Source organism: Topomyia yanbarensis, chromosome 3, assembly GCF_030247195.1.
Source record: "Topomyia yanbarensis strain Yona2022 chromosome 3, ASM3024719v1, whole genome shotgun sequence".
Taxonomy (NCBI): Eukaryota; Metazoa; Arthropoda; class Insecta; order Diptera; family Culicidae; genus Topomyia; species Topomyia yanbarensis.
Genome location: NC_080672.1, coordinates 354,459,787 through 354,482,659, shown reverse-complemented (window position 1 = coordinate 354,482,659; position 22,873 = coordinate 354,459,787). Strand labels below are relative to the sequence as shown.

General features: G+C 39.3%; 1 protein-coding gene across 1 annotated transcript in view; it reads left to right on the top strand.

Annotated features, from left to right (window-relative positions):
- The first annotated feature begins 7,444 nt into the window (after positions 1–7,444).
- Positions 7,445–22,873, top strand: part of LOC131693365 (monocarboxylate transporter 14-like) — a 93,870-nt gene continuing 78,441 nt past the window's right edge. The window contains exon 1 of the mRNA XM_058981116.1: positions 7,445–7,567. The gene's annotated coding sequence lies outside the window, so the exon portion shown is untranslated. The remainder of the gene's footprint in view (positions 7,568–22,873) is intronic.

Sequence of the window (22,873 nt, the reverse complement as noted above, 5' to 3'; positions counted from 1 at the left end):
CAGCATCACCAGTGGAAAAGCATACGATTAACTAAATGAACTCAGTGTGCTACAGCGACGAAGGTCTGGACGTATACGTTGATGAAGGATATGTTAGACCAAACGAACCCCAAGTTTTAATTATTAATGCCGTATGTACATTGTTCCCCGTCGATAAAATGGATCACCACAAAAAGTAGGAAATTGCGATCACTAGATCCAACGAACATAATCTAATATTTATTTCTTGTTTTGATTTTTACAAATAGTAAATATAAGCTAGGGTTACTGCTATTTTTTGATTTTTAAATTTCAACACTTCATTACGGTTGACATGATCATTATAAGAAAATAAAAACTCAAGTAGATGCAATCTTCCAAAATTTAACAAAAAAAAACTTAATTGAACGAAAATTACCTATTTGTGGAATATTTTGTATGCGGAAAGCATTTTCCATTCCAAACTTTCAAATAACATTTAAGCGAAGAACATATAAAACTATTTTTCTACAATTTTTAAGGACTTTTTTTTTTATTCAAATCGTTTATTTGATAAGGCACGTTGCGTTAGCTTAAAGGTGCCAATTTTGTTTTGTTTTACATTTTAAATTGCTTAAAACTAGGGGATTACATATTGATTTTTTTAAAATGAAACTAATGCGATTTTATAGCTATCTTATATATCTACACAAGGGGATAATATTGTTTTCGTAAGATTAGGGGGGTCATTTAGTTTTTGTGGCAATATGGTTTGACATTTTTATCAGTGAGATTATTGGAGCAAATAATGTTTAATTAAGGGGGACAATTTTTTACGACTAACTTAAAACTAGGCATAACTAGAGGGCATGATTGAATTTTGTAAAGATTCGTAATTATAGTTATTTTTGTGGGTAGTAGAGTTGGGCAATTTCAACGAGATTATATAATATAATAGTTAAAACTAGAAGAGACAAGAAGAGCTAAATGCTTCGTGATGATATTGGGGGGGGGGGGGGGGGGGTAGGGGTGTTACTTCTGGGTATAAGAGTCAGGGGAGGGAGGGTAGACAAAGATGGCAGGGAGAGAAAATTATTTCAGTTTCAGGCATCGTGAGATCAACGGATGGATTACAAACTCGGGTGGCCTTCATCAGGAGGTTTCATGTACTGGGACGCCGGGTGGTCCTCCTCAAGATGGCAGGGGTTTTTCCAGACGATTTCGTAGTACGGCTCAGATGTGGATCGGCTACATTTCGAGTTAAGCGTGTTATGTTCGTGCCGTAGGTCCCGTGTTTGTTGGCTCATTCGATACAGATGGTTTGATACAGGTGGAAGAGCGTTCTGAGAATGATAAGAAGATAACAAGGGGCAGTTAGACTTGTATATTGATGGTTTTCACAAAGGTGTATATAAGGGACATATAGAGAACATCGCGGCTTGCCAGCACATCTCGAACCGGGACGTTGGTTGGTCTTCCTCGGGCCCGCAGGGTATCCATTAGCCGAGACCTAGCGGAACTGTACTCGGTGCACGCCCAGACAATGTGCTCGATGTCGTGATAGCCGTCGCCACAAGCGCAGATACCACTATCCACGAGCCCAATACGCCGGAGATGTGCGTCCAGCGTGTAATGGTTTGCCATGAGTCGGGACATCACACGAATGAAGTCACGACCCACATCCATCCCCTTGAACCAAGGTTTCGTCGATACCTTAGGGATTATCGAATGTAGCCACCTTCCCAGCTCTCCACTGCTCCACGAAGTTTGCCAACTTTCGAGGGTTCTCTGATGAGTAATACTGAAAAATTCGCTGAAGCAAATTGGTCTTTCGTAAACGTCTCCTTCTAAGGCACCCACCTTAGCTAAGGAGTCTGCCTTCTCATTGCCCGGAATGGAGCAATGAGAAGGGACCCATACCAAGGTAATCTGGAAAGAGTTGTCAGATAAAGCACTCAGTAGCTCCCGTATTTTCCCCAAAAAATACGAGGAGTGCTTGCCTTGTTTCATCGAGCGAATAGCGTCAATGGAACTGAGGCTATCCGAAACGATGAAGTAATGGTCTGCGGGTAATGTTTCAATGACTCCAAGGGTATACTGAATGGCAGCTAGTTCTGCGGCGTAAACTGAAGCAGGGTCACTGAGTTTGTAGGAGGCGGTGAACTTTTGATTGAAAATACCGAAGCCAGTGGATCCTTCGAGGTTTGATCCGTCAGTATAAAACATCTTAGAACAGTCGACTTCTCGGAATTTATTATAAAAAATGTTTGGAACCACTTGTGGGCGTATGTGGTCCGGAATTCCACTAATCTCGTCTTTCATGGATGTGTCGAAGAAAACAGTAGATTCAGAAGTATTTATGAAATGCACACGGTTGGGATTGTAAGAAGAAGGGTTAATATTCTGCGCCATGTAGTCAAAGTACAGGGACATGAAACGGGTCTGAGAATTGAGCTCAACAAGCCTTTCGAAATTTTCAATCACGACCGGGTTCAAGATATCGCATCGAATGAGCAATCGATATGAGAGTTCCCAAAATCGATTTTTCAACGGGAGAACGCCCGACAGCACTTCGAGACTCATCGTATGGGTCGACTGCATGCACCCTAAGGCGATACGCAAACAACGATACTGAATTCTTTCGAGTTTGATGAAATATATGTTCGCGGCGGAGCGAAAGCAGAAGCATCCGTATTCCATTACCGACAGTATCGTTGTTTGATACAACCTAATTAGGTCTCCTGGGTGGGCACCCCACCATGTTCCGGTTATTGTACGAAGAAAGTTGATCCTTTGTTGGCATTTCTGTTTCAGATACCGAATATGGCATCCCCAAGTACCTTTCGAGTCGAACCAGACCCCTAGATATTTTACTGTGAAGACCTGAGCGATAGTTTGACCCATTAATAGAAGCTGTAGTTGTGCTGGTTCACGCTTCCTTGAAAATACAACTAGCTCAGTTTTCTCCGTGGAGAATTCGATACCCAGCTTAATAGCCCAAGCAGACAAATTGTCCAGGGTATTCTGTAATGGTCCTTGTAGATCGACAGCTTTGGGTCCCGTAACAGACACCACGCCATCGTCTGCAAGTTGCCTTAACGTGCAGGAATTGTCAAGACATTCATCAATGTCGTTGACATAGAAATTGTATAAAAGGGGGCTTAGACATAAGCCCTGGGGAAGGCCCATGTAGCTAAATCGTGATGTCGATAAGTCACCATGCGAAAAATGCATGTGCTTTTCCGACAACAAGTTTAGTAAAAAGTTGTTTAAAGTCGCTGAAAGACCATGCTGGTGCAGCTTCTCTGAAAGAATGTTGATCGAAACTGAATCAAAAGCCCCCTTAATATCTAGGAACACTGATGCCATCTGCTCTTTGCTAGCATAGGCCATTTGAATTTCAGTTGAGAGCAACGCAAGACAATCGTTCGTCCCTTTGCCTTTGCGAAAGCCAAATTGTGTATCTGACAGTAAGCCATTTGCTTCGACCCAATTGTCGAGGCGGGATAGGATCATTTTCTCGAACAACTTCCGGATACAGGATAGCATTGCGATCGGACGGTACGAATTGTGGTCGGAGGCTGGTTTTCCTGGTTTTTGGATGGCGATGACCTTCACTTGTCTCCAATCGAGTGGGACAATGTTAGCCTCGAGAAACTTATTAAATAAGTTCAACAAGCGTCTCTTGGCAGAGTCAGGCAGATTCTTCAACAAGTTGAATTTGATTCTGTCTGGCCCCGGAGCTTTATTGTTACACGACAAGAGAGCAAGTGAGAACTCCACCATCGAAAAAGGTGTTTCGTTCGCGCTATCGTGAGGAGACGCGGCGCGGTAGATCTTCTGTGCCGGGGCGGAATCCGGACAAACCTTCTTGGCGAAATCGAATATCCAACGGTTTGAATATTCCACGCTCTCATTAGTACTGTTTCGATTTCGCATACGTCGGGCTGTTCCCCAAAGAGTGCTCATCGATGTTTCTCTCGTTAATCCGTCGACGAACCGGCGCCAATAATCGCGTTTTTTGGCTTTCATCAAACTCTTCATTCGCTTGTCTAACGTCGCGTACTGTCGAAAACTGGCGGGTAACCCGTCGTTCCGGAAGGTCTTAAACGCGGCGGCCTTCTCTGCGTACACGTCTGAGCACTCTTTATCCCACCAGGGATTGGGAGAACGTTTTTGTATGTTCGCGCCGGGTACTGGCCTAGTCTGAGCTTGATTCGCGCTGTCGAGAATCAAGCCAGCCAAAAAGCTGTACTCTTCCTCCGGAGGAAGTTCTTGGGTAGATTCGATGTTGTCGGATATCGCGGCAGCATAGCTCTTCCAATCGATATTTCGTGTGAGGTCATACGAAATATTGATTGATTTCAATGGCCTTGAACCGTTATTGATTGGGACTACAATCGGCAGATGGTCGCTGCCGTGGGGATCAGGAATTACCTTCCACGTGCAATTTAACCGCAGCGATGTTGAGCAAAGGGACAAGTCTAAGGCGCTCGGGCGCGCTGGAGGAGCAGGAATCCGTGTCATTTCACCCGTGTTTAAAATTGTCAAATTGAAGTTATCGCAAAGATCCTGAATTAAGGAAGACCGGTTATCATCATAGAGGTAACCCCATGCTGTACCGTGAGAGTTAAAGTCTCCTAAAACTAGTCGCGGTGCTGGCAGGGATTCTAAGATGTCTTGTAGCCGTCGGTGCCCAACCGCGGTGTTGGGGGGAATATATATGGAAGCTATGCAAAGGCTTTTGCCTTTGGTTGTTACTTGACAAGCGACAACTTCAATACCTGTTATCGAGGGAAGGTTAATTCTGTAGAAGGAATAGCACTTTTTGATCCCCAAAAGCACTCCTCCATAGGGGGTGTCTCGATCCAGGCGAATAATATTAAAGTCGTGGAAGTTGAGTTCTATGTCGGAAGTTAACCAAGTTTCACATAATGCAAATGCATCGCAACTCAAATTATTTATTAAAATTTTGAAGGAATCGATTTTCGGGATGATACTTCTGCAATTCCACTGTAGAACAGTGATCAAATCCGTGACCTCGTTCGATGAGTTAGCCATCGAAGGATACAATCGCTGAGAGGAGGGGCCATTTAGCAGTCAACTGCTTCAAAAATGTTCTCACTGTAGGGAGAAAAGCTAACATAAGACTTTTAATAGGATCAGTAATATTGAAAGTTTTTATTATCCAGTCCACTATGTCCGAGAGTTTTATAATTCCAGTGCTGTGATTACTCTCGAACTGAAACAAAGGAACACTTGGGATTTTTGATGTTCCTGGAAGTGCTGGGAACTCCTTCTCTGAGCTTAATCCTCCGAGACCAGGAGCTAATTGCTTCGGTTTGGTTGCAACACTTCCAATAGATGTGACTTTCGGAGCCCCCTCAAGGGACACCTTCTGGCCTTTACAAGGAACTTTACGAGAGGAAGTGTTCCTCCTCTTCCTATAAATTCTAGGCACCCTAGTAGATGTTCCCTCTTGTGGGTTACCAGCCTCGCCCTCGTCAGGAGGCAAGTGAGCATAGATGTTTGCTGAGGATGGTGGCGTAGCATTCTTTAACATTTCTGCGAAGGAATGTTTGGATCGTCCCGCAAGGGAACGTTTCAGTTTATCCCCGCGTAGTTTGTACGCGGGACATGCCGAGATATCATGCAGACTCTCCGCACAGTAAGGACACTTTTCGGCTTGCCTACTGCACGAATCATCTAGATGATTCTCCCCGCATTTTCCACAGCGGGCCTTGTTGCTACAATGGGTGGCTGTGTGACCCAGTTGTTTACACTTTGTGCAATTCATGACCCGCGGCACAAACAGACGCACAGGCAGACGAACCTTGTGCAAGAGGACGAAATTTGGCAAAGCGGTACCAGCGAAGGTCACCCGATAAGAGTTTGATTGGGGGTACGTTTTTGAACCATCCCCCGCAACTACTACTGAGTGCAAACGTTTGCACTCAAGTATTTTAACTGGCTGAAGTAAGCGGTCTCTGAATCGGCCGACCCCGTACTTCAGCAGATCCTCGCACGTCAAACTCTCATCGGTTACGACGCCTTCGGATTGTACTCTTACAGCCGGAATATACACGTTATAATCCCGCGTAAAGTGCTCACAGCAAGCAATATCGTTTGCCTGCTTTGAGTTGGCTAGCAACACCCTTATCTTGTCCGAGCGGACCTTTGAAATTTCGGTCACAGCCGAGAACCGTTCCGTCAGGTCTCTAGAAATCTGAAGAAGATTCAGTGATTTAGTCTTGGGCCGAAAGAAGACCACAAATGGACCAGTTGAGAGTTCTGGATAGCATTTGGGCCGGGCGGGAGCCTTAGAAGTTGAACCCGATTCAACTTCCATTTGACCATCCGGAGAGGGAACCATAGAAAACGTCAACGCACGGGGTCAGCGCCCGCGCAGACGGAAGAAAGCAATAAATGTGTTACAAAAGACAAAAACCACTTAGCTTTAAACTGGTGTCCAACGACGAACCGATCCAGCTTATACAGCTGGCTATTGTTTAATCCTCACACGCGAACAAAAGACTGAGGACCGAACCGAACTGGCAAAATAACCTTGAATGCGGATTAAAACTATTCTTTATCGCCTCACACAGCACTACGGACTAGAAAAAACAACCTCTGTCTCGATGGAGAGCTCGAAAACGAATGAACTTTTTGAGTGTTTGGATTCACCTATCCGAAGGATTTTTAAGGACTTAATAATATGCACACAACATTACTTATTTTAAAATCTTCGTCTTTCTTGGTTTTTTCTACTCATATGCAAAAGTAACTGATTCGAAACGTATCTTCTTTCTTCGAATCAATCTATGAGGTATGCTCTGTAGATCATTTTAAACGTAAAACATAGGTAAATACTAAAACTAAACTATTTTATATGTTATCCAGGATTTAAATCCAGTTACCATTCCGGTGCCTTTGGTCCCTACCCATACGTTGATGGGATGGGATAACATCCAAAAGAAAAAAAATCTACAATATTGGAGGAGCCACAACATTGTTTTTGGGAGGTTGTGTAATAATTCCTTTATAGCAAAAGCAAAAAAGTGGGTTTCTTTAATCTTAACACATCATTAGATAACTCTTAAAAGGGAACATTACGTATGAGAGCAAAAAAACGTGTGTCAGCGGTCTCGTTTATACCATTAGAAGCAATTTGAATCTTCATGCTTACTGTCGAATCAATGTGGTTAAATAAAACTAACTATTTCTTAATATGGGAAAATTCCAAATTTTCAAGAATGATTCACACTTCAGTTCAGGCGAATAGAGATCAATATTGTTGCTAATATTCTGTTCCAACTCCCTTCGTAGGCCCAATATGTACAGTGAACCGTCGAGTAACGCGGCGATGCATGTGCCCTGATGCGTCACGCGTATGCGCACTGTGATGCGGCGCGTAAAGGGGCCGCAAATTCACACCGAACACCCAATAGACTTCATCGGTCCCGTTGTGTCTTGGCTCAGTCTTACAGTGTTCGTCAGTCAGTGAAGATATATTTATAGTTCGCCGTTCGGTGCAATTACTCCCGTGTTCCAGTAGTCTCTCTCTCTCGGCTCTCAACAGCGGTGATTTATTCATCGGTGAATCGATAAGGTGCGTTCTCTTTCGTCTTTTGTTCTCTTTTCAGTCAGGTTCAGGTACCGAAACAATTACCGATTTTTAGTATGCTGAACATTAACGTTGCATGAATTCACTCACATATGGAATAGTTCTTTTTCGTGACCAGGCTATCATGAAGTGAATGTCAAATTCTGTCGAGCCGGTTACTAATCAGTGCTAATCGGTCGAGAGCAAATACAAAAGAATTAGTTTTTTCCCGTATGATAACGAAGAGGACCGGCTGATTCCGAATGAGTCAATAAATTTCGCTCTCGCGAATCGCGTGAAAAAGTTTGTGTTTCTGTTTTTTTTTGCTCGTTCCTTCAAAACGTGATAAGAGAACGTGTGAAACTCTCAGCACATGAAACCTACTGTTCGGTAGAGGTCGCATCGTGCAGAATTTCTTGTGTAATATTGAAAAATAAACTGCGAGGACAGAATAAACATGCAAGGTGGCTGAACTATCAGTTTCCATACACTTCATCATGTGACACGTGCTAGCAGAATGGAAAAGAAAAACTTTAAAATTTAAAACTAGAACCATCAGCAGCCTTGTTATTTAGAACTGACGACCGCACAGGCGTAAAACCGTGCCTACATTTTTTCACTGATCTAGCAGTTCCTTCAGCGAGAGAGTTCGGCGAAGTTAAAGCTGCTGCCGGTGCGTTTGGCTGCAATGGGAGTTGTCGTGTTTAGCCATACGAGAAAGAGTATATAAAACATATGAACACATATGATATGAAACGGAAAGCACGTTCATAAAAAAGACTTAAATATACACAGCTGAGTGGAATTTTCCACTCTCAATCAGTAGCCACAGATATTGGCTGAACGGTTAAAGTCGCCGTCAAGTCGCTTGCATTCGTCGTTCGAGCAGTCGATTTATCCATGATTTGTTTTTTTTTGTTTCCACGACGTGCTTAAATTGGCGCCCGTCGTGGTGAAAAGAGTGCCTTCATATTCTAGTTTTTTTTGCGACATGGGCAAAACAGTGGGGAGCAAACTTGATTTGTTCTAAGATTGCACAATAAATAGCGTCCAAAAATGTATGGTCTTGTCGTTTTACGCATTTTAATATTTTTGTTCAGCCCGGTAGCGATCCAGGCAGACTGACTGGTTACGGTCAACTTTCCTGATGCTCTAGATAGATGTACGTCCAAGTGTGTCAGTCGTCAATGGCAACGAACGGCATTTGTATTCAAATAAATATTGTTTTATTTCATTAGGATCAATAACGATAGTACAATTTGTTACACTTGGTACTTGGGATTTCACAACTTCGGTGCGATTTTTTAACTTGAGACAGTAATGGGGCTTTAAGATTCAATGGACAACTTACTGGAATCTTCCGTATCGATTTTGTTGGCTATTTTCGGCAAATTTAAGACTAAGAGAAACGAAAGCAATGAAATTAAAAGAAACGGTGGGTATTCTTGAGCGTATCAGTTATAAACTTTGCACAGAAAGCTAGGACTAGCCAGGCTCATATGGGTACGAACGAAAAGAAATGTGAAGAATCCTTTGCCTTCTGCTAAGTAGGATTTGGGCGTTGAACCCAAGTCTACCGCATGGTCGTTGGTAGAACATAACTCATCATCATGTTTTACCGCCGACGCCGGCTGGAAACTTACCAGGACTTCCAAATTTACATTTTTTTAGACAAGACTGTCCAACTTGATCTAAATGCTACATTGTATTTCTTTCCCTACAACAAAAAATAAGTAGGTGCATACACGTAACACACAAACTGAAAAATCTATCGCGAAGTCTACTAGTTTTTTCTAGAATGCCAACTACATTGGTCTACATCTGTCTATACCCTGGGCAGAGACTGGAGACTGGTAACCATTGCCCACCGTACACATCCACAAGTGTCATGTAAACTTGGTCATTGGAGCTGTTGGATTTTCTTGTTGGTTTATTGTACAGAATAGTTCCGACAGGCGACCAACAATGTTTAGCAGGTTTTCGCAAATGACGTCGCGTCGCTTGTAATTCACCCTTATTCTTGTTTACGACGAATGCGAGATTCGTTCGAAAGCGATTCGAACGAATAGTAAGCCCATTTGTTTTTACTGTCGTAAACGGGAATACAAACCACTTTCGAACGAATCTCGTATTCGTCGTAAACAAGAATAAGGGTGAATATCTACGAGCGTTGCGCATATACAATTGAAGTAACTGATCACCTGCTACCGTTCTGCGCCCGATTATCCCATGTTCCAAAGCTGACAACTGAGAAAAACGCGATCGAAGTTGAAAATTATATTAGCACTCTGGAGCGAAACAGTACAGCAAATAAAGCGTTATTGTCTTTAATTACGTTCATACCCAAGGTTTTCAATAGGATTAGTTCAGTTTTTCATTAGAAAAATTCAGTTGACGTTAGTTTTTTACGAAAAATGTTCAGTGAGACTGTTATGCCGTGAAATCTGACGGAAACCGGAAAATTCCACTCATACCAGTTCCACCACGACCCATGCAAATTATGTTAATCATTTATTTTGCTTACGAAAGGGTGCGGAGAGAGTTTTCTCGTCAATTCACAGTGTTTTTTTTCGTCAAAAACGTGCGAAAAATTATTCACGCGAAAACGGTAAAGTGTACAGCAATGATGTTTTCTGGAATGTTTTATGACGATCCAAGACCTTCATTTTGATGCTAAGTTATAGTGATTAATCTCCCTTGAAATGAGATTTTTGATACAATTTTTTTCAAAGGGTGAAAAATAAGATGAAGTCTTCAAAAATATCCAAGAACTTGTTTTTGCGAACATCTTTACTGAAGACCAAAAATCTCTATAGTACACTCAAAGTTATAGGCCGTTGTTTGTGAATGACCCTTGAAAAACATTTTTATGACTTAACTTCTTAAATATCGTAGATAAAGCTTCAGTATGCTCGATAAAGTTGTTTGTATTATCAAGATACACATCTTTTCAGAAGAGATCATCGGTCTATCTCTTGCCATCTAGAAGTTATTGGGTAATTTTTGGTAAAATTAGCAAAAGTTTTGAAAGTAATAACTTTTGAACGAGCCAAACCATAAGCCAGCTCTAGTTTCAATTACAAATTCTACATCAACACTAAAACTCCATAGAGTTTCCTTATCTTTCGTTATATCCAGTAGAGTTATGGATGATTTGAAAAAAAACTATTGTTTTTCAAAAAATGTCCAATATTGCCGAAAATACTCGAGATAAGAAAAATTATGCGTTCATAAAATTTGTGATTTTTGACGAGGGAAATAACTTAGCAAAATGTACGAAATCTGTAGGAATGATAATTGAAGAGATATTTAAAAAAAATGTTTTTTGGGGGCCATCCAAACATTACGAGCTATAATTTCCTAAGCATTTAAAGAGATTTCGTGTATTCAGCAAAAATATTTTTGAAAGTAATCTCCATAGCTTTTTCTTTTTTTCCTTTTTTATTTCGACTATGTTAGTCACATTTTCTTTTTTGCATTTTAATGACATTCAATTAGCTAGATATTACTGAGTATGGAAAGTTATGAAAATTAAAGCCATAGTACTCAAGTGAGAGCAAGGATTTGAAGTAAACAGATCGGAAAACTAGAAGTGGCAGGGTCATTAGAACAGGCTTAATATCGTACGTGCTTATTTTTTGTCTTCTGCTAATGAGGGTCGAGCTTAGGCAGCATAACTACGAATCACCCCAGTTCACTAGCATGTGTCCTGGTATAGACAGACAAGTCCATCTTTATCGTAACAACCGACTGTCAAAATTAAGCCCGCACGATATTAAGCCTGTTCTACTGACCCTGCCACTATGTGACTATTGTTTTTCGTTTGATTACCAACAGTTACAAGGATCACCTCTAGAACTGAAGTTACTGCAATTAGTCTGATTGGATTCCAATGGAGCAGTGCTGCCATGGACAGTTTACGTTGACGAAGAAAAATGATTTTTTCATATACCTTCGTTATTATTCAATATTATTGAAAACTGATAAAACTTATCAATTTAGAGTGCATTTGGCTACTTTTTTCACGTAAGCGGACTATTGTAATTATTCTAGGAGAATTGTATTGAGCATTGGAAGGTAAAAATTGAGCAGCTTCTAGCACTGTGAGGAAGCACCTATCTTTATGAAAAATGGCTTTTCGTGTATCTTGACCACACCGTTTTCAAGGAAAAAAAAGGGTTTGAAATCCTACGTGTACTAGAAAAAAGTTGGACATGAAAGGGTTAAATTCAATTTGTATGCTCTAGACTACTTTGCCTAATCAAACATATCTACATTTCTCGGTTTCGTGCAATTATTAGCCAAGACAAGGTAGCGGTTTTTAGTTTGGTGTATACGCAATCTTGGTTTTCAGCATTGAAGCAAACATCAATTGTTTATCTGTTAACAACTGCTCAGAATCAGTCATTTCGATATTGCCCCATCGACTCTCAACAACTAATTGAACTCAATTCAGTTGTCTATTCGGCAGCAATGCAGACGAATTTACTGCCTCTTCTTTCAACCACAGCACCGTGTACAGAAAAAACCAGGCTCGGTTCCGAACCGAAACCGCTGCTGAGAATACATCAACACAAGTTGAAACTCGTACACACATGTAAGGGAAGATGGGGTAAAACGCACCCCGGGGCAAAATGCACCCTTATATCGATAATAGCTGAAAATTTCTAGAAAATGGTAACACCAGTCGGAAGCCCGCCATAGTAAACATACGCTGTCAAAGTTTGATAACCGTACATCAATAGCAGTTCGAGATATAAACAAAAAAACAATAACGTGCTCATCTCATGTAATTATTATGGCCGCACACCAAGGATTTTCAGCTCTTATAAATGCTGTTTTACTATTATTTCAGAGCACTCCAGTTCTATTTATACCGTTGTTCTTTATTCTGTCGCACTACATATGAAAATTCTACTAAATAATTCACATTTTGCTAAATTTATATATCTGTTCCATCGGGGGCAAAATGCCCTCTTTTTTGATTTTGTTGGTTTTTTAATCGAAAACCGAAAAATCGTTCTGAAAACCTACTAATTGCATAACCTAAGGCTATTTAATGGCACACTTTTGTGAAATCCCGTCAGAAAACAAAACTACTTGCTTGTTTGCCGAGCATTCTGCCCCGTCGTTGCGGTGCATTCTGCCCCGTTGTTGTGGTGCATTTTACCCCCGCACAGGTGCATTTTGCCTCGCTTATTTTTCAAAGAGTGATTTTAATTGATTTTGAAAAATTAAATATTTTTCATGTTTTGAATATTGTGCAAAGTGGTATGATTGTGATTACAGAAGAAAATGTTGGCTAAACGATATCATTAATTAAATTCTTCCAATTCATATTCTATAGCTGAGTTATGATCATATATTCTTAGGGGGTGCGTTTTACCCCATCTTCCCCTAAACGGTGCTGAGTGACTCGGTTTGGTTTTAGAAACTGAGACTCGGTTGAAGTTTTGATTTCGTTTACCGTTACACTAGTTTACACGTGTTGAGATTTTGAGAACCGTACCAGTGAATGTACGTACCGGTTGGTTTTCTTACCAACCTCTGGTTTTATGACGATCCAAGACTTGAGATTTTTGATACATTTTTTTCGAAGTATGAAAAATAAGATGAAGCCTTTAAAAATATCGAAGAACTTGTTTTTGTGAACATCTTTATTGAAGACCAAAAATCTCTATAGTACACTCGAGGTTATTGACCGTTGTTTGTGAATGACTAAAAACATTTTTTCAACATAACTTCTTAAATATCATAGATAAAGCTTCAGTATGTTCGACAAAGTTGTTCGTATTATCAAGCTGTCCGCAGACGAGACCACAGAACACACCCGAAAAAGTATATTCACTATGGATTTTGTTCTAGCTATTCCAACGCGGCAATAGTAACCACGTTGGAATAGCTAGAACAAAATTCATAGTGAACACTTTTTGTGTTACCTCGTCTGTGGACACCATTCCCCTTTGTGACTGTAATTAGTTTAATATTGAGTGATGCTTGCTTATAAGAAACAGATTGCAGAGCAATTCCAAGCTTAATATTGAAGAAATGACTTTTGTTTCAACCATGTCTTAAATGGAACTTTACGAATATGTTAATTGCTGTCTTAGGATACATTTGCAATAAAACACTGGTCTCGTGAACCAATCGTCGTGTGTTCGTCCCCCGACCAGGAAAGACTTGCAGTGCCAATAGGATCGTACCACTAGCCTTCGATTGTTATGTATATGCTAAGAAGGCGAAAAATTCGCGAAAAGGTTGTAGTGGCAAGGCTTTCCCTTTTCTATTGGTGTTTGTAAACAACAGTGTTTGAAAAATGCAATGGCGGCTGTGCTGAGTGTATATATTGTTACTAGTAAAGCTAATGATAATAACGGCAACTATTCTCTTTAGGTACTTTTGACGAATTGCATCAAAAACTTTACCAACTTTACCGTGCAACTTTAGTTGTTTAGTCTGATTGGATTTGCTGATGCAGTGTTGCTAGTAACGCTACCAATAAGTGACGAATATAATATTTTTTTAATTTTTATGCTATATCATTTTCTCCGTAGGGAAAATTGGTTTAAAAGCGTCTTTATGCTTGAAGGACACAAACCTCAACTAGGGTGAAGGGCCTATTTTCACCACATTAAAGAGGTTGCCTCACTATTCAATTAATTACTCGGCCAATAATCAATGTAATGCGTACAAATTGGCATTGCTTCGTTGTTAAGAACCAAGATAATAACACAAATTCGCTAAAAACGACCAAATTCTCGTGTTTGAGCGTAACGAAAACTCGAATCCAGTGTCCCTATTGTTGCGCTAGTATTCGACTCTATGCGTTGAACAAAGATGGCAGATACTGCTCTAACCAATGGCTCCAAATGGGTAGGGTGATAATAGAAACATGGCGTAAATAGGCTCATCACCCTATACATAATTAGTTCAGATGTTTAATTATGGTTAGGTTTTGTGCCCTTCATTCTTTACATTTCCTTTTTATCATGTCCATATGAGCCAGCCTAGTCCTAGTTTTCCGTTCTAAGTTTATAATTGATACACTTTAGATTCCTATTCGTCTGTCAGTTTTATTGCTTCTGTTTCTCTCAGTCTTAGATTTGCCAAAAATAGTCAACAAACTCGATACAGCAGAATCTTGCGGTAATTAAAACATAGTAGCATAGGAATCTGTTTCAGTAGGAATTTTCCGGCTGAACTACTTCGAAATCAGTTTCGCAACATCTCAATTTGAGTGAAAAAGATCCGGAAACCGGCAGTATCTGGGAACAGGTGGAGCAAGTGTGCAGCTGGAACGTTTTTTTTTGATTTACCTCGCAGTCAGTTTTGAATTATTTCGATCTAGATTCGAATAAGCAACAAAGCGATCTAACTGCGGTAAATATTATAATTATGATGATAGTGGAATGTGTTTTTCAAGTATAAAATAAATACTTTTGGGAATAAGTTTTAGTGCATTCTATGTTTCTATTATCCCCTCGAGGCAGTCCACAGACTAACAAATATTTCAAAACAATTCATTTAAATAAAGTCCCCGACAATATGAATCAGTTTATCAGTTGTAGTAGTAGTCCTTTAATATCAAAAATGATTTGACAAGGAAAATCAGGGGTACCGTCACGATCAATCAATGTATCTAGGGATCAGATGGTGCCATTTTTACTTTCACAGTTCACTGTTTGTCATCAGCACACAGCGTGGTCTGTGCACAGATAAAACCAGTTCGCAGAGTCACGAATGAAGGGATGGAGTGTTTCGTCTCACCACTCGAACACAATTGCTAATGCCTGGAGTGAAGTTCACTTGTACTATCTTCAGTTGATTGTACTATCTTCATAATAAACGGGAAACTTGGCCCTAATATTGCCATAATCTTCTTACTAACAGTGAAGGTCATCTCGATCAATTCATTCCTCACTGTAGAGACGAGAACGACGGTACTAAGATTTTTATACAACAGTGCCCATGTGCCTAACTGTATTAACTGTATATAAATAGTCTCATACATTCACTATGAAAAGTGGCACGGTCCATGCAGTTCCTATAAATTTTTTAATTTGATAATTGCATTCGATAGCTGACTGCCAAGATTTTTAATAAATTTGTCGTAATAATTCAGAAATTCTTAATCTGCAAAATATGCACTTTAAACGCCAGACTATGTTATACTTAATTTACTTAACACGAATATTTTTCAATTTTTCTTTAAATTTATCTTGTAACTTTCACCCGATTCAACATAACAATCTTATAACAACAGTGAAGATTTTGTCAGCTTTTTGACCCGATTTTGTGAACCTCACCTGAGAATCAATTTTATGTGTTCTAGCAGACGAACTAAGTCAAATTCGAGTTGATCCTTTCTTAGGTATATATTTCTTACCTTAAAAATGCAAAATATACAAAAAATATCCATTTTTGTATATTTTGTAGTGTAAACCCCCCTTAAAGGAAATTTATACTAAATAAGCAGAAAGAGGTATGAGGCTATGTCTATTTCACTACGTCAAATTGAATGATCGACGCATTGTGACCTTTCCTGAACGAATGCTTGATTTGATAGCAAATTTATTTATTTAATTTCTCTCAGAAATCGACAAAAATCCCAATTCACCTAATTTGATTTGATTTCGTTAGGACAATTGGTTGGAACTTAACCTCACCACCCAGTCAATCCAATCCGGTTGGACTAGAACAGGAATCCGGAGTAGCGAAAAGTCTTTAAATTCAAATAAAATTTCCGGCTGGTTTCAACCAGAATAACAGCGCGAATCCAACAAATGACTCCGAATGAACTTTACCCGAAACTGGTTGCAGCTGAACAAAACCCAGACAGTTCATTTTTCGGCTACTAGAATTTAGATCGGTATATTTCGGTTCAGATATTGCAGTCCAGCTGCAGGGAAGGATCGTCAACACTGGCTCTGTGATTGCTGCTGGCTACGAGTTTCACAATGTTTTTAATTGTTTTGATTGGTGAAATTAGATTAAGTTTGGTTTAGAACATTGATTAAGTGTATTGGACAACTTAGTTGGTGATTATATCTAGTGAAAGGTTTCATAACAATAATAAAACAGATTATAGCTCAGCTTACTTTCAAGGATAACATTGAAGGAAGCCAAGAAAAACAAAACAAATACAAAAAAATCTATATCGTTTATTCAAAACGTAATATATAACAAATGTAAACAAACTGAGTTTTTTATGCCAAATAAAAGCTAAGCATTGACTCTTTATCGTCCACAAATAATAGAGAAAAAAAATCTCTTTATATGTTTAGTTAATCTTAAGTCAAAATGTCACATATAGTATACCAAAGCTTTGCTAATATTTTGTAGATGTGATGTTTTGCGTTGTGATGTTTCTCCAAGTCGACTGTAGTTAGTATGTGTTTCCAATGCCAAACCTCATATCTACACTCTCGGTTGCAATACAGCACATGAAATATATCACAACTACAAGCCCGTCTCTCTAAACGTCACAGTAAAATGTGCCATCTACAAACGGAGTTGCCAAGACCACATATGTAAAAGAGCATAATAGCAAAAGTGATCGGCAAAATGTAATAAAATAATAGTTATCAATTATCTCCCTAATCTTCACGAAAAACATGCTTATACGATCCTGCAATGAATAAATGCAGAGGTGATAGTAGAATTAATAGCCTTCTGTGTGATTTAATTATTAAATAAAATTGAAAGTTGCAAGAAAATTTTTGCACGCGATTTTCTCCGTTTGACGTTTCTGTTAGATATGATGTAATGAAAAAACGCTCTAGAAATGTTTGTACCCTCTCATAGACTAGGATTCTAGGTTAATTTATAAACAAATATTTAGACCGGCAATTCTATATGCAGGGCCAATTTGGGCACGTTGTTGTGTAATCAGGAAGAAAAGGATTCAGAACAAAATTCTGAGAATGATTTGGAAGCGTCCTCCCTGGTTTAGCACAAATGAGCTGCACAGACTCGCTAAATATAAACATAAAAAATATAACGGACTGTTTTATAAGCAAATTCCGACAAAAACCGTTGCAATCATCATGCAACGATTAGCTTTCTTTACAGTTTATAAGTAAGTTTTTAAGATTTAAGGAACCGCATACGCAGGGTCGGGTCGAAGGCATTTAAGTTGATTCACAAAGCACACAGAAATGCCCTTCGATCCTCTGAGGGAAAGCTCTGCACAAATGTCTCAAGTCTCGACGAGACTAGTCGATTAAATAAGTTGCTTTCGAATTCGAAAGACGTTCATGTCAGTTCGATTAGAACTAGTAATGATGAATACTCGACTGACGTAGATGTAGTAGTCAATTGTGTTTTTGACGCACACTTTTCAGGCTATACGTCAAGTCTGATGACTGCCCCTGAGTTCTTTTCGGGTTACTTCTGATTCTTGGGTATTTATTCGTACTTCAAAGAGCTTATGAACACTTCAAGCATATTTCGAAAAATGTTCTTACTTGTAGTCTTGCAACAGAATACATTCCATCAGCGTGGCGGGAAGTAACTGTCAAATACATTCCCAAAGGTGGCCGCGTCACTTATGAGGAGTCAAAGAGCTTTAGACCGATCAGCCAGACCTCCTTCCTTTTCAATTCAATGGAACGTTTAATCGACCACTACACTACATTTTGGCTACGTGTAATGCAACATGCATATCAGCGGGGGAAATCTACTACCACTCTGTTACACAATGCTGAAAAAGCTTTTTCGCAAAAGCAATCAAGCATCAGATTTTTCCTTGATATTGTAGGTGCTTTCGACAACGTATTCGGAAGCAGCACGAGGTCATGGAGTACCTCCGTATATCACGAACTGGATACACGCAATGCTTTGCAACCGACATCTGTGCTCACCGTTAAGAGAAATAGAGATAAGGAAATTGAGTGTTCCTTAAGGTGCACAGATAAAAATATAGCACTAACATCTATTAATTTTACATATAGGTTTTCGCAATTAGCGGCAGCATATGCATACTATTTGCTCGCTCATAGATCTGATGAGAAAAATATCAATACACATTATTTTCGCATTGACATTTTATAGCTTCGGCACATAAAACATGATTCTATAACGATACGTACACATAATTCATGTGTAAACTTTTTGAACCCTACAGTTTGCATTTGAAATGTAAATTTTTCCCTTGATGAGTATACCCTTTTTGCGCATATAATTGTTAAGTGCGGGAAAACAAATGGATTGTCACCACTTCTATTGACCCTTGTCGCCGATGGCTTGTTGAGGAAACTTATTGTGTTTGGGTTTCTGACGCGTGATTTATTTCTCCGGTGATTATCATATAATGATCACCGGTATTTACATTAACACACTTTTTGACTTGATGCAGCATGCCTTATGTGTTGTTGAGTAATGATGTCTTCATGTTGGACTATCAATCAGAGTTAAAAATATTCAAATTCATTGAATGAAAATTGATCATATTCAGCCGCATTCATTTTCAATATTCAGTGACGCAGCTGAAAACGTCAAACGAACAAACCGCCCATTCATCCATGCACATTTTCATTCGTCTCCGATTATTACACGAAGCGACCGTACAGTAACGAATCAAACGCATCAAAGTAGGCCCTGGCACAATGTAAGCGATGATGATTGTTGTTTCATATGCTTTACCGGCATTTGAAAACATTTTCCTAGATATTCAACGGAATGAATAAGGATGGATATTTGAATGAATATTGTTTCTATTCACCACGAGTCGCATCAGGTTCATTTTCAGCCGTCAAAAAAGAACTTCGATTATTTTTAACTCTGCTATCAATTAATCCAAATTAAACAACAATGGTGCTTTTCACGCGACGAAGGATTACAACAGAAGCTCGTCTGGTGCAGTTCTTTGACTGTGAAATCATTGTCGCGGTTCAAGTCAAATAAGTTGTGGTAATTCTTGACTCAAAACTTAATTAGACAGCTCACATCGATTTGAGAGTCAAGAAAGTTTACATTGTCTTCGCCCAATAAAGACAAGCTTTCGGCAAATCTTGAGAACTCAAATCCAAGTAGATTCAATGGATCTACATAACAATTGTGAGACCAATACTGGCATACGGGTGCCGTTATTTCGATCATAATTTTCCAGGATAATGAATTTCAAAATTTTCGTAAAAATCTAGTCTCTATGGATTGGAAAGCAATCCTTACATTGTAATTTCATTTTTGAACAGTTCATTTTTATGAGATTATACCAAACGAAATTTCAGTGCCCTCTTTATTTTCCCAATAAACCTACTCTTTATCGAAATGAGAAATCGATTAATAAAGGAACATTCAGATTTCAATAGATTATATGGAACTAATCTGAAAAATAATTGAATATAATTTTGCTCCTCAGAATGTGCATGCCACTTAAATCGGCAGGGAGTTAGAATACCTGACGAGTGAGAATGTTTGAATTATATAAAACTTTTATATACCTTTTGCGGCAGCACCAGAGTGTTATGCTTGTGTACGGCATAATATAAATGTGTATTGCAGTAATCCAATTATTATAAATTAATTTTACGCCAAAAAGGTGGGGCCGCTTCTTTTTCGTCAATTCTGTGGGCGATGTCGCAATGCATGAAGATGACACGTGAAAAGCATGAAGACGACACGTCAAAAGCTAGATAGAATAGGCCATTTGGAGTTCCAGACAAATAAAACCTTTTTTCTGCTGTTGAATTCATAAGTTTGATTCTTTTTCCTTTTTTATTAACGACTAAGAGTGAGTAAATTTTTCCTTTTTTATATTGTTACGAAATTTAATTAGCCTGGGACTGGAAGGAGTGAAATATTTTTCAATATTATGAACGGTAGTACTCAAGGAAGAGTAGGGTTTGCGCCGGCCTTAGGTTATTTCATTTTGTCTTAGTACCTATCCTCGAGAGTATAGAATTCCAGAAAAAAACGATGAACCGGGAGATGATAGCAGTTACGTAGAATTCCCAAGGTCTCTGACTCGTACAATTCATTTTTCTCGAAACCACCACTAAAATAATTTTTATGTTTCATTTACGCATATATAATCACGAACAGTTCATATTAAGTCTAGGCATAATAGGGAGGTAAACAATAAATTGATTACAACTATCTATAACTATCAAAAGTTGATTTATAGGATACAGAGCTTCATAGCGTGATTTTTCTTCAAATTTAAATGAGTTTCTACTTTATCTGCACAAATTGTCTACAAAATTATAAGGTCGAGCCAACAATTTCTAAAAACAACATTTCTGTGTCTTCTTTCCTATGTATAACATTCCCACAAAATCCACAAAAATACTTTATGTGCAAAAATAAGACTTCCCAAGAAATCCTGCCAATTCATTATTTTCCGCACATTACTTGCTCTCGACCAGACAGAATGTGTCTCCATCGGTATGTCACATTCCGTCGACGGCGTGGCGCACGAATGCTTCCCCTCGTGCAGCAAACCAGTGCTTCACTATCCTGCACCTATAGATATACACTCAAGCTATTCCTACCATTGCCGGATAAAACTGGTAGTAAGTGGAAATCAATTTTTGGAACTTGGGCGGTCGCCATTGATCGGAAAGTGAAAAAAAATTACACTGCAACAACGTTCTGTTTATTGTAAAATTACTATCATCAACAAAATGATTAATCTCTCCAACCGCCATAAGGTATCATAAACCAGAACGTAGGTTCAATTTGCCACAGTTCCAGATGAATCGCTAATATGGAAAATGGAAAGTTTAGTTTTGGTTGGTTTACACCTCAAGGTTAGTTTGAAGTAACCATGAGCAGCTTTGTGGATATGTAACGGTGTAACTTTAGACAAAAAAACCCAAGGCTTCTTTGGCTTCGCTACTGTCGACTTATTACAATTGGGTCAATGTATTCTATTACAGCGTGCTTATGGCTTCTGACCAGTTGACTGTTATCGGAAGAATACCATTATTGCGCAAGTATGTGGATGGTGAAGTAATGATTCTGCCTTGTTTCTAGCGTAGTCAAATGAATTTGAACATGTTAGCAACACGTTTTCGTTATTTTGGTGTCTCCTTGGACGAATCGAAAAAATCAATATCAATGGAGAATTTGAAAAAAAAAAATTATTCAAAGTAGGAGTAGGATAAGAGTCAGCTTAGTTTCGGATAATATTACCCCTACCAAGCAAAGCGAAATTTTAAATCGTTTACATCAACTCTTGCTCATAGCTACAAAGGACTGACTAAAAGCATTGTTTATTCGACCAGAGAAAATCATGCAATGCCGTCAAATTTCACAACGTCTTATACTAACAGGCGCCAACGATACTGTTCTTCACCGATCGCCCCCCCACGAAGCTAACCGGAACAATGACCAGGAGAAACAGTTTGCTCGGTTTTTCAACCTAACCTATAGATATCTATAGATAATAGATATACGTACATACATACACGTAGTTATAGCGGCGACAATCAGCCAAGTGCTTTCCAAGACAATTTCAAATGAAGACGAAGAAAATCATCCTATCAAGCTCAATGGACCGATGAGCCCTGCCAGACGCCAGTCTACTGGCTCAGGCTAGTTTAGTTTTGTTGTTGTTTTTGTTATTGTTGTTTTATAATGGGTTCCCATCAAGGCAAATAGCAACAGACCAGACCGTCCATTAAACCGAGGAAACCTGATATATTCAACAGAAATCACCAGGAGGAAGGGAGGTCAAACCATGGGATAGTCAAATGACGCATTATCATTAGAGCAACTTCATTATCGAAACATGGCAAACTTTTCTTTCCGATTAGTCACGTATTAGTAAATGTGTTGTGACCAAGAAAATTGAAAATCACCTTATACCACATAGGTAACTGCCAAGGTTGACTGTGAATGGAATCCCGCTTGGCGAGAGTACATACCTTGAAGTTCAGGGAAACGGCAGCATAACATTTATGCTGCCTTGGGACGTTTCCGTGTTTATATACAAGTTTACTTTTCCCGATCGCATGTGGAGCTATGGTGTAACAATGTCGGGAAAACTCAGCGTTATTCTGCCTCAGTCCATCTAGCCATGGCTTCTTTCATGTTCAAGGACAATACGTTAATTGCTTTTTGTGGTTTCCGCACCGCGTGGGGATTGGCTGAGGTGTATGTAGTAGAGTGGGTGTTAATAAGAGGGATTGATTATGCAAATTCTGATGTGGTGGACAAAGTAATCGCCGAATGGTTCGTGTTACGCGTCACGACCTTTTCGTGTTCTTCGAAGCGGCCACTATTTTCTTTCTGCTTATTTTCTATTTTTTAAGGGCACTAATTTCAGGTTCAATTGCAATTTTGTTCGAAAATCACGTGCTTCTCGAT